This window comes from Muscardinus avellanarius, assembly GCF_963383645.1.
Source record: "Muscardinus avellanarius genome assembly, chromosome: 1".
In the NCBI taxonomy this organism is placed as follows: Eukaryota; Metazoa; Chordata; class Mammalia; order Rodentia; family Gliridae; genus Muscardinus; species Muscardinus avellanarius.
This window is the reverse complement of record NC_137786.1, coordinates 190867985-190880444: the sequence shown is the minus strand read 5'-3', so window position 1 is coordinate 190880444 and position 12460 is coordinate 190867985.

Here is a 12460-nt window from a genome sequence, read left to right as displayed (position 1 = left end):
GAAGGGGTTTTCATTGTAGCCTGAATTTACCTGCAGGTAAAGATATACTTCAGTCTTTCTCAGTGCCAAGGGGGCCTCCCCAGGAAGCCTGTTTTTTCTGGCAGAGTGACTTTGTTTGTTGAGCCAAAGCCCTAGCAGGGAGTTCTCCCATAAACACAAAAAAACTTGAATGTTTCCATTGCAGGTTCTTGGCTGCAATGAAATGATCACATTGGACACTTGAGAATTTTTAGCAATGGCAAGTGCTCCAGAAAGAAGGCATATTTCTCTACAAAGTACACACTAGTGACCAGAGCTTCCAATTTTCTGCTAATAAGACTTAATTGATACTCTACTAATTAATCATTGTCACCTTTCCCCCCTCTGGGGCTTCAGTTTTCTGAGTCAGGCCATCTTTCAGGAAAAAGATGAACTCTCAACTTCCTACTATGTGTCTGGCACTGTGCTGGTTTGTTCTCCAAATGCTTAAGGTCTACAGCCCAGCTCTTTAGTCTTGAATATGCTTGCCTATCATTTGGGGATCAGGATGTCTGGGATGGGGCTTGAGATTATGTATCTCTAACCAGAAATATGGTACTGATGTTATTGGTCCTGAGAATGCCCTTTGAGTAGGGAGCTTTTGGAAGGCCAAAAGGATTCTCTTGTGTAGACAAAAATGATTTTCAATAGATTTTAGCATCTTTTTAAGTGGAAATCTCATATACAATAGAGAAGTAGAATTATTCTGGTTGAAGGAGGAGAACTCAGTAGAATTCCTTAAATATATCCAGCTCAGCACTCCTGCTTTGCCCCACCTCTAAGCCTGATCCGCTGATTAGAAACCTACAGTACACTTTGATGGTACCACTAAGACTACAGTAAGTGTATTTTGAAGCCCAGAATGATCGATGGATGATCTCTGGTCATACTTCTAATATTGTGTGCGTGAAGAAGAAATATATAGATTACCTACATTTTTAAGGAAATAAAATATTATGGCCCCAGGGACAACTAATTTTACGTGTCAACTTGGCTAGGACAGGTAGGTATCCAGATAGTTGATTAAAAACCAGTCTAGATGTTCCTTTAAAAGCATTTTTTGAGATGAGGTCAACATTTACATTAACAAGCTTTGAGTAAAGTGCAAAGGTTTTGTTCCATAATGTGAGTGGGCCTCATCTAGTCAGTTGAAGGCCATAAGAGGAAACAGACTCAAGAGAGGAAGAAGAAATTCTGCCTCTAGGTTGCCTGAATTTAAAAACTGCAATAGTAACTCTTCCCCAGGTCTCTAAACTCCTGGCCTATCTTGAAGGTTTTGAACTTCCCAGACAATTGGCATAAGCCAATTCCCCCAAATCACTTTCCTCTGGCACCTTTGCCTCTCACATCCTATCCATTCTGTTTGCCTGGAGAGCCTAACTAATATAGTCCCCTAAAGCCCAAAGAAGATTATTGTAATAGAATTCTCCATTCTGGCTTCAAGTGCCAATAACCATTTGATTTAGCAAATATGTTACTCAAGATCTGTGATCCTATGTATGGCTCCTGTGGCTTGAATTTGTGGAGGCCCCACAACTGGCCCTTCTTTGTCGTAGTGGAACATGAAACCAACCTAGGGCTGGACTCAGGACGTCTGGGTTGTCTCTGTTTCACTATGAATGTTCCAGGGCCTGGAGGCTAGTCATTTTCCCTGACTGAACCTTGGTATTTCCCTTTATAAAATGAGTTAATAACCTATACCAACATTTTCTAGATGTGTGTGGTACTGGGGGTGGAACCCAGGGACTTTCTACCTCCAGACTATACTCCCAGACCTATTTTATATTTTATTTGGAAACAGGGTCTCACTAAGTTGCTGAGAGCCTCACTAAGTAGCTGAGGCTGGCTTCGAACCTGTGCGATCCTCCTGTCTCAGCCTCCCAAGGGCGAGGATTACAAGCGTGCACCACCACGCCTGAAAGAATATTAGAATTCTTTGAAAAAAGATCTATCACCAAGTAACTTGGGAAATTCTGCATGCATCATTTCTTCTTAGATAGTAAAAATCCATTCTGAAGTCTTGCAGCAAAGAGGCCTATTTATTCCCGTCCCCACTCATTCATTTGCTGGACAAATGCTAACATGTATTAAATCTAGCAGAGACATAGTTTGGGAAATGTAATACTGGATGGTTGTTGTGGTCCTCATTTGGGCCTCAGATTATTCTTTTCATATATTAACTATTCAAAAATAGAAGCCAAGAGAAAAACTGGTTCACAACTTTTCCATAATACTTGAAGGGCATCCTGCTTTTTACATTTCTAAAATAGGAATGTTAATAGAATTTACCACATTAGGTTATTGTAAAGATTAAGTTAAATAATACATATAAGGCACTCAGCACAGAGCCTAGCACCTCGTAGGAGCCAATAACTATCTTTTTAAACCTTGAGCCAAAAAGTGGTTATATTTGAAGACTTCAAGTCCAAAAGGAGCTCAAGCATTCAGTCCTTCAAACCAAACCCAAATCATTTTGTGCCTGGAATTTTTTACCCTGGGTGCAGGGTGACTTCCAGGCAACTGAGAGCACTGATATTTCTCTGGCAGTCCAGGAGCATTCTAGAGCCAAGGTACTAATGATTTAAACATTAATAAATCCAGAGATAGGTCATTCAATTTTCTTTTACAGGCAGATAATAAAAGAAGGAGGAATATTTGGGTCAAGATGTACTGAGGATTCCACTGAATCTGAAGGCTTTGGAACAATTTTGTAGCAACTGATGAGGGAGGTCTAATAGCACAGAGCATTTCCTCTACCTCGGATTTTAGAGAGGACATAGACGAACCTTTGAGAGATATCCTGGTTTCTTTTTGACCCTGAAAATGCTACAAGAGCTATGTTATTCTTATGGAGCACATTTTGCCTATCCAAGAATTTCCACATCTGCATTCTCTCTTCAATCTCACCAACACCACTGACTTAAGAAAGAAAGACGGACCAAATTGTCCACTTAACAGATGTGCAAACTAAGGCCTACAACATTAGAGAATTTGTCCAAATTCCCAAGGTGAACTGGCCAAATCCAGATAAAAAATGCATCCTCCTCCCCCACCCCTACCCCCACCCCCTGTCAATACTGGACTCTTCTCAAGGACTTCACCCCAGCATAGGTGACCCGTGGTGGCGCCAGCACAGCCCCTGGGATCTGAGCAGCTTATGTGTGGATTGCAGCAGATTGGTATGCAAGCTTGGTGGGCTCTGGCTAATCTTGCAGGGAACCCTTCAATCTGAATAACAATCAACAAGATTTTAAAGAAATTTGGGCCAATTTCCTGGAAGTCTATGATTAATCTAATTGCTGGGTTTTCCTCTGTTTTTGTCTCCCACTGTTAATTTCATTTATTTTTCTCTTTCTTCCCCAACACAGACTGCCTTGTCTCTGTGTGCGGTTTTGTCACTGTTGTTATTTGTCCGTGCATAGTTTATCATTGGCAGTGCATTCAATGGGATTGTTGTACTCTCTGTTTGGGAAGGAGAATCTGTCAACAGAGACAACATATTGCAGAAGAAAGAAAGAGTGCTGGGCTGAATTTCAGACGCCCCTTTTCAAAGCCTAGCTCTGTGGATACCTGCTAAGCCTATCTGCTTCCTCAGGTATGCTGCAACTAAACAGACACCCGTTTTTCCTGGCCCCTCCCTCCATTAAAGAGCAAGGTTGTGTGAGAAACTCTAGTTTCGGAAAGTTATATGATCTGGGTGCTACGCTGTCCATTGCTGTGAATAAAAGAAAGTTGTTCAAAAACAGATGTGGCCAGGTGTGGTGGCTTACACCTATAATCTTAATATTTGTGAAGCTGAGAAAGGAACACAGGTTCAAGGCTAGCTTTAGCAACTTACTGAGGTCCTCACCAACTTAGGAAGATAGTGTTTCAAAATAAAACTAGAGAGTAGTGTTTCCTGGAGATAGAACTTCCCTGGGTTCAATTCCCAGTACTCAAATGAAACAAAAACTTAAACAACAGTAATAGCGACAACAACAAAAATAGATTTTAACCAAATAGAAGACACCTCCTTTCAGCAAAGGGGTTCAGTTTTCTAGAGGATGCCTCTCAGAGGCAGTGATGGTGACAGTGTTCTCTGGATTAAGTGGATAGAGGCATTCTAGCACTTAGCTATAGACAGGTTAGGGAATGTGTGAGGAGAGATGGGCTGAGTGAAGGAAAGTGCCAGCACCGGCCACTGCTGCACCTGCTGAAAGGCCGGAGGTACTGAGAGGCAGGTTAGGGAAGGAAGGGGCTTCTAGTTTATCAACCTGGTGAAGCCACACCTGCAGCCGCCCTCTCTCTCTATCACTTTGCCTGTGGCTCTCTTGGAAGCCCAGACATGGGAGGCCGTGGATGAGCACTTGGCCCGACAAGCCAGCGCTGGAGATGTGAAACTCTGTGGGTACAGCAGAGTCGCACTGCGCCTGGAGATTGAGGAGCCTAGAAGAGAGCGTGAACTGGATTCTAGGGAGACTGTTGGCCCTGGTCACCTCTCCACAGCCTGCCACTTCTAGACCCTATGTGTGTGTTTGTGTGGAACTGGGGATTGAACCCAGGGGTATTCTACCTCTGAGCCCTTTCTTTTCTTTCTTTCTTTCTTTCTTTCTTTCTTTCTTTCTTTCTTTCTTTCTTTCTCTCTCTCTTTCTTTCTTTCCTTCCTTTCCTTTCCTTTGGAACTGGATTTCATTAAATTGCTGAAGCTAACCTCAAGTTTGCAATCCTTCTGTCTCAGCCTCCCAAGTACTGGGATTGTAGGTGTGTACGACCACCCTGGCTATAGAACCTACTTCACACCCCTTAGGGTCCCTGGAAAAATGTAACATAAAGCCAGAAAAGCCAGACAAGGTCTTTGATTTTTATTTAGTCTCAGTATTATTCAGAGAATAACTGGGCCTCCTTTTTTGATACCTACCAGAAAGCAAATACTTGGTAAGTAACTCAGGGCACAATAATAAAGATTTTCCTTAATATCACATCCTTAATGTGTACCAGCTACACCCTGAGTAGATATTCTTAGAATAAATCTTTATTTTATAATAAGTATCAACTGCATAATTTTCAAAAAACTGTACAAAAATGATAATGTAGGGAGCCAGGCATGGTGGTGCACGCTGGTAATCCTCGCATTTGGGAGGCAGAGACAGGAGGATCGCGCAGGTTTAAAGCCAGTTGCGCTGGCTTAAGAGACTCTGTTTCCAATAAAAAAGTATAAAAATAGGTCTGGGAGTGTAGCCTGGAGGTAGAAGGGTTTCCAGAAACCCCAGTACCACCTAAATAAATAAATAAATAAATAATAATAATGCAGGGCTCATTGTTTTTAAAAATTGGAGTATTTTAACATGACAAGAGAAAAGAATTAAGCCAAACACAGGGCCTCCTGAACATGGGACTGGCTGATGCACAGATCACCTGTCTGCAGACCCAGGTCTGCTTTAATTGTAACTGCCAATTGAGTACCAGGGCTCCAGACCTGCATTAATTGTAATTGCAGCATGGAGATGCTAAGTCATTTCCTCAAGATGACAAAGTTAAAAGGCGGAGGCCTAGCCAGGTGCAGTGACACACACTTGTAATCTCAGTCCTAAGGACTCTGAAAGAGGAGGATTGAAGGTCTGTACCTAGCCTCACCAACTTAGTGAGGCCCTCTGCAACTTAAGGAGACCCTGTTTTGAAATAAAATATAAAATAAAACTGGAGTTTATAGCTCAGAGATAGAATATACCTGGGTTCAATCCCCAGTATCAGGAAAAAAAAAAAAAAAAGGCTGAGGTCTGACTGCAGAGCCTGAACTCTTTTTGACCACTGTGCTAAACTGACACCAGCTAGGGTGATAGATAAAGGGTGGGTCCTCTGCAGTAAACCACTCTAGGAAGGGCAGCTGACCTCCTGGAGGGGCCTCAGCCTGGCCGCACAGTGAGCACTGCCCGAGAGGTGCAGTGATGACCAGGGCTCGAGGCCCTGTGCTCAGTACCCAGGCCTGATCCTCCAAGTCTAGAGGCAGCATCTTCCTCTGGATCACAGTTGCCTCATCTAGAAACAGCAAGAATTGCAAAAGCACCTGCACCAAGAAGGAGAACTCTTGCATATCAGGCAGCGTCTGTTCAGTGGGACTGAAGTCCTTTCCTAGGTCTGTTGAAGAAGGTCCTCTGCCAAGCAAACTTCCACACCCAAACCGCAGCCCAGGCTCCCAGGTGGGCTCATCGCTGCCCACTGATTGCTCTGCCTTTGCCTGTGCAGACAGTGAGAGAGACTATGTAGAGGTCTGCTATTCACTTCTCTGGAACTTGTGCTGGGGTCCCACTTCTCTGTGTTTTCTTCTAGGAACTGAGAACCCCCTATGTCTTCACATCTCAGAGTTGTTGTGATGTGGAAGCAGATGGACTGTGGGCTAATTTTCCTTACCTCTCACCACCTGGGCATTTGCACCCACACCTTCAGATGTGCAAAGGTGAAGGCTGTCAACACAATCTTCCTTAACTGGGCTCAGTGGCACTTGCATAGATGACACAGGGCACAGTCACAATTTGGAACAGTGGGTGAAGTCAAGAGGCCATCTGGGCTTTTGTGTAGAAGGAGAGGGACAGGTGGCCAGGGTGTGAGATTATTGGGAGTATCAACCCCAATGTTGTGTTGGGCAGGAAAGGTTATAGCAATAAATGAGACAGAGGAAGGTCCTCCTTTCCTCCTGGAGCTTACAGTCTAGCAGGCAACACAGAGAGTGAACAAATTGTTTCACAAATAATGATCACTTAGTTATAACTGTGAAAAGTGATAGGAAATCCCAAGATGACATGCAAGTGTACCCAGAGATGGTCTGATCCGATCAGAGCGTTGGGAAACATCTGAAGAAGTGACATTCAAGCAGAAAGCTGAGTGAAGAACAACAGTTATCAAGGAAGTGAGGTGAGGGGGGCAGCTGGAGGAGCTTCTGGCAATGAAACAGCAGCCTCAAGCCGGGACTGTGCCTGGCCCGTGCCTTAAGTGGAATCAAGTCATTGTAAAACGTCAACGCTAATGCGTGGTTCAGTTGTGATGGGGTGGAGGGCACTCACTTTGCACTGTGTAATCTGTTCGGCTCTTCTCACCTGACTGAAGAAGACAGTGACTCAATAGTAGTGCCCTGAGCACTGATGGAGAGAACATGTGTGGAGTACCCAGCATGAAGCTGGGCACGTAGCAACCACAGAGGAAGGTCAGCTGCTTCTAACATTCTGTAGTAGAAAAGAACAAGCTTTGCAGGCAGAATGGCCCAGCTTCAAAACCTGGTTGTCAAGTTGCACAATATTGAGGTTATCACTTGATCTTTCTTAGTCCCACGTCCATCATCTATAACACAAGGTTCACAGGCCTTACTAATGCAAAGACCTAAGACACATAGTTAACAATTCATCCTTTCCTCTTTACTTGCTCTCAATTTCTTACCTGTTTGCAAATTCAACATGTTTCAACATTTGAAGGAAGGAGGGGCTTTGTGCAAGCAGAATGCCTTCTGCTCCATCCCTTCTGCAAGAATCCAGCCTGGAAGATGAGAAGTCCCGTGTCCCCTGCCTACAGTTTTCAAAGCCCTTCCATGTGCATCATTAGAAGGGTCTCAGAAAAAGGTAGGAAGTATTATCTGCATTTACTGTTAAAGAAAAAAGAAGCTCTGCGAGGTCTATGTACTCTCCAAATTATTAAATTCTATAGCCAACCCAATCCTGAACCCCAATCTCATGCAGTACGCACCCATTTACAAGCTTAAAAAGAATGAAAGGAGAGAGAGAGAGAGAGAGAGAGAGAGAGAGAGAGAGAGAGAGAAAGAAAGAAGAAAAGAGAAGGTAAGAGAAGAAAAGAGAAGAGGAGAGAGGGAGGGGGAGAGAGACAAGGAAAGAAAGAAAGAAAGAAAGAAAGAAAGAAAGAAAGAAAGAAAGAAAGAAAGAAAGAAGAAATAGGATGCCAGAGTTTATTTGCAGAAAAATTTAAGCAAGTTTCCTTGAAATGATTTTTCAATAGAGACTAGTCCTGGATAGGTATGGATTGGTAGACGTTGCAGAAAACTGGGGGTAGTGGTGGGGATATAGGGAAGTGAGCCAGGTAAAACTAGCTTATCACATTTAGGAAAATCTAGGTCCTAAAGAAGGCTAGAAGGGCTAAAATGGCCTTTGTGGGCAGGCAGATCCCAGAGTTTTCTTTCAGGAGAAGTAAATGCAGGCCCGACATGTTCTTTGTGGCTCCTCCCTCCCTCCCTCCCCAGCAGGAGCCTCCCTTCCCACTCACCCTGGGGGCTTTGCGCACCCTCCCACCTGGGCTCCATCCAGTCCTGCTCCGCTCTTGCCAGAGGCTGGAGTGTTGGTGGCCGGCTCCTCCAGCTCGCCTCTGTTGGCCTGAGTGCGTCCTAGCCCACTCTGGATATTAGAGCATTCTCTCATTTGAAAGGCTCCTTTATTTTTAGTGCTAAATCAACAAAGCTGTTACTGTCATTTTTCATCAGACCGTCATCTTCCATGGATTCAAAATTACACTCAGCTGCAAACTATTGACACTCCTCTTAACAAAAAAATGGTTTTAATAAATCTTTACATTAGCCTATGAGATAAAAAAATCTTTACCATGAAATATACAAGTGTATAAGTGTTTTATGAAAGTTTTATTAACTTTACAAAAGAAAAATTGGCAGTGGACCATGAACATCCTGTACTCCCAACACGTGGTTATAAATTACATGTTCTTTCCAATAACATCTGAAAAAGAGACTGTAATTTAAATTTCAAAACCACTTGGCATACCTACTATATAGTGCTGACATGAAGTAAAAGGAGGAACTAGAGAGGCCCAGACAAAGAAGGGAAATATAAAGACGTCCTTAGCTAAAAAGCTGCTGATGGGTACAATCCCCCCTCCAGCTGGACAGGGATCAAGTACTTGCTTGTCATATCATTCAATGCACTGTTCAATCTGGGATTCTTCCTTTCAACAAAAAGAGAACTTAAGTGCTAGTAATCATCGCTTGCAGAACTTTATCTCCCAGATACCTTCTTTATGTCAGGATTTCTCAATGACCGCTGCTGCTGGCAGAGAGATCAAAGTTGTTATTAAACACAAATGCAAACCCCGGCCCGCGTAGGAGATGCGAGCCACGATGCTCCCTCCCTGGGATGGAAGCCTATTGCCACCTTAGTGAGTTTTCATCTTCTGTCCCTGCGTCTTTGACTTTTAAGTAAACTTCCTGTAGAGTCTATCCAATAGGGGGAATGGGGTCCAGCTTGTCTTTGCAAGTGAGCTTATGATTTTCAGCAATACTTTGGGACATGGAGGTCACCCGGTGGGGAGCTTGGCATTTGGAGAAGTCTTCCAGAAGTGAGCAGATGTCAGGGATCTGGCACTAGTCTGCAGCATTCAGGGAAAGTAGGCATCCCTCAGGATCTCTGCAGCACTAATTTTGCCTTTCAGGCATTAACATTGTAGGATGCTGTGATTTGAAGTCATGTAAACCTCGATTGAAGGTTTAATTTTGCTAGGCATTGGCTGTGTGACTCTGGGCAAGTGAGTCAACCTCTCTTTCCTCTTGGAGTCATTCTGAGAGTGCCTGACGTCTGAGCAATTTTCTTTTGTGTTAAAGCTCACCATTTTCATAGCCTGATGGTGTGGTCTGGAGGCCACTCTTTCTAGAATCCAATAATTTAGCCTTGGTGAAAAATGGTTAAGGAGATTTGGAAGGAGGCTGGGACATTTCACCATGACCCTGCACGCTGTATTTGAGGACCTGAGATCTTGCAGTTTTATTTAAGTGGCAATACTGCCAATTTGTCATTGATAACATCTCAGCCCCTTAACAGATGTTATTAAGTTGGTGGACCCAGGCCAGACAGCTCAGCTAGAAAACAATGCTGTAAAAATCCTGTTAGTTGGGTGGCAGGTGGCCCTGCAGACTCCAGCAGGAGTTCTGAGCACAGGACCAGGACAGAACCCAGGTTTTAGAAGGAACCTTCCAAAGCATTTATTCACAAAGTAGGAAGGATTTAAGTTGATTTCCACTCAGTCAAGGAACATTTTTATGGTTCTTACAGAGATACCAAGGCACACTTCTGCTAATCCTCTGCCCTGCACCTTGTGGGGGGGCACCTTTTTAAACCCATTTTCTTAGATCTGGAATTTGCTCACTGAAATAAATTGAAGAAGAAAGGCCTACACTAGAATAAATGACCTTAGAGCCTGGACTATACAGAAATCCAAAAGGCCCTGATTCCCATTACAAAAGAAAAATGTGTGCCCTGAATGGAAAAACACAACTACTTTGGACCAAGTAAATTATTTTCTTCCAGTTCAAAATAAGTGACGGCGTTACAAAGTCGAACTTGCCCTCCTTCCAAATGTGTTGAAGGAAAATGACATGTGTCTTGGATGCAGAATTATAAGGACATCATATTAATCTGCTGGGGTTACATCGCCGGGGATGAGATGGCAGCCCATGATGGGTGGGGGGGCTCACAGCGCAGTGCCTGAGAACAGCTGTGACTGCGTGGAGGTCACACTCGGGGACCAGGCAGGAGCCAGCAGTGGCCAGACAGCGCTGCCCAAACTTCATTATGTGGGAAAAATGCACCCAGAGGCAGATGCAGAAGATCTGAGAATCAGTGAGAAAAGTTCATTTGGACTGACAGAAACTTGATTAATTTTAAGCCTGGTGTGTTGCGACAGCCTCCCTGACTTGGTCTTCAGAATATTAATGGATAATTTGAGGAAAAGAAGACATACAGGAGATATACCTGGGGATGCTGCTTCTCTGTGACCACAGCAACCACAACAGTAATAATGACCCCACCATAGAGACATGAGAAAAGGCTCATGTTGACTGAGGGCATGCCGTGTGCCAGGGACTGGGTTCATGAGTTTTATCTGACTTACTCCTCAGATGTGCTTTGTGTTTTGATCTCTGATTTGGCAAATAAGAACTCTGGCACAGAGAGGAAAAATAGATTGTCCAAAGGTGTATGGCTATCCTGAGGATCATACCTAACGGGATCGTACCTAGCGTATTCTTTTGTACTACATGGTCCGGTTAAACTTTAGCACCCAAGGACAAGACCTTCATAGGTAAAGACCTGGAGCCACGATGGCCTCTCTCATCCCATCTCAAGATTGGCTGGACATGGCCAGATTCTTACTGGTAGACAGGAAGGGACTAGGCACTAGTCTGGGGCTGCCCTTGTATCATGTGACCTGGAGATAGGCACTGACATCAGGGGAAAAATCCTCTCCCAGCTCAGGTAGTAGGCTGGTAGTTGTCATCTGAGAGGTCGGTCAAAGCACAGCCTGCAACCCTGCTGCCAGCCAGGGTGGCAAGGAGGAGGAGCAAGCCAGGACTGGGAAGAGGAGTGGAGCCCATTGCTCTGGACATAGGTAGCAAGCGCAGTAGAGTGCTGTGTCCCAGACAGGGCTGGTGGCAGGGCAGATGACTGTCACGGAGACTTGAGGCCAGATCTCAGGTGATGCGGTGGAGGGATGGGATGCTGTGAGTATGGCGCCATTCACCCTCATGGAAGGATCAACAAGGGAAGAGATGCAAGAATGATTTTGTTCCTAAGTCAGGGGCTGTGAGGCTGGGACCTGACAGAACCCTGAATTCACTCACAAATGCTCTCCTTTCCTCTTTTCCCTCCCTTGCTCTCTCCGCATTACTCTATTTACTCCAGAAGTATTATCCATTCTGAGTCAGGCCCTGGTGTAAAGACAAATGAGGCATATGAGAGCTTCCAGTCTCCCAGGAGACAGTCTTAGAATTAAGTGTATGTGCCAGGCAAACAGTAGAGCTGCAGTTTAGATGCAGGACTATGGAATCCTAAGCGGGGGCACTTTTTTCTGCCTGGAAGGCCTTCTGGAAGAGGTGAGAGATGACTGAATGAAATTTATTTTTTATGATATATTTTTATCTTTTTACTTTTTTGTACTTTTATTGGTACATTAGAGTCTCACATCATAATGTACTTTGTAGTGATAGTGGCAAACGGGCACATAGCACTTGGTGGGCTTTTCTCCGCTTCCCTCCCTACTTCCCCCTCCCCATACAGGAAATTGAGATTGATATTAGTATTTTCACATATATACCTAATATCAACATAAGTGATTATTATTATTATTATTACTATTATTATTATTATTATTATTATTATTATTATTACTATTACTATTTATTTGGTGCTAGGGATTGAGCCCAGGGACATTCTACCTCTGAGCTTCACCACCAGCCCTCTTTTCTCACTAAGTTGCAGAGGCTGGTCATGAACTCTGTGATTTTTTTTTTGTCTCAGTCTCTCAAGTACTAAGATTACAAGTGTGAGCCACAATACCTGGCTAATTTTTATTTTTTTTCAATAGAATTTCTTTATTTGGTACTGGAGATTGAACCCAGAGTATCCTACCTCTGATCTTCACTCCCAGCCTTTTCAGTTTTTAATTTTAAAAACAAGGTCTCCCTAAG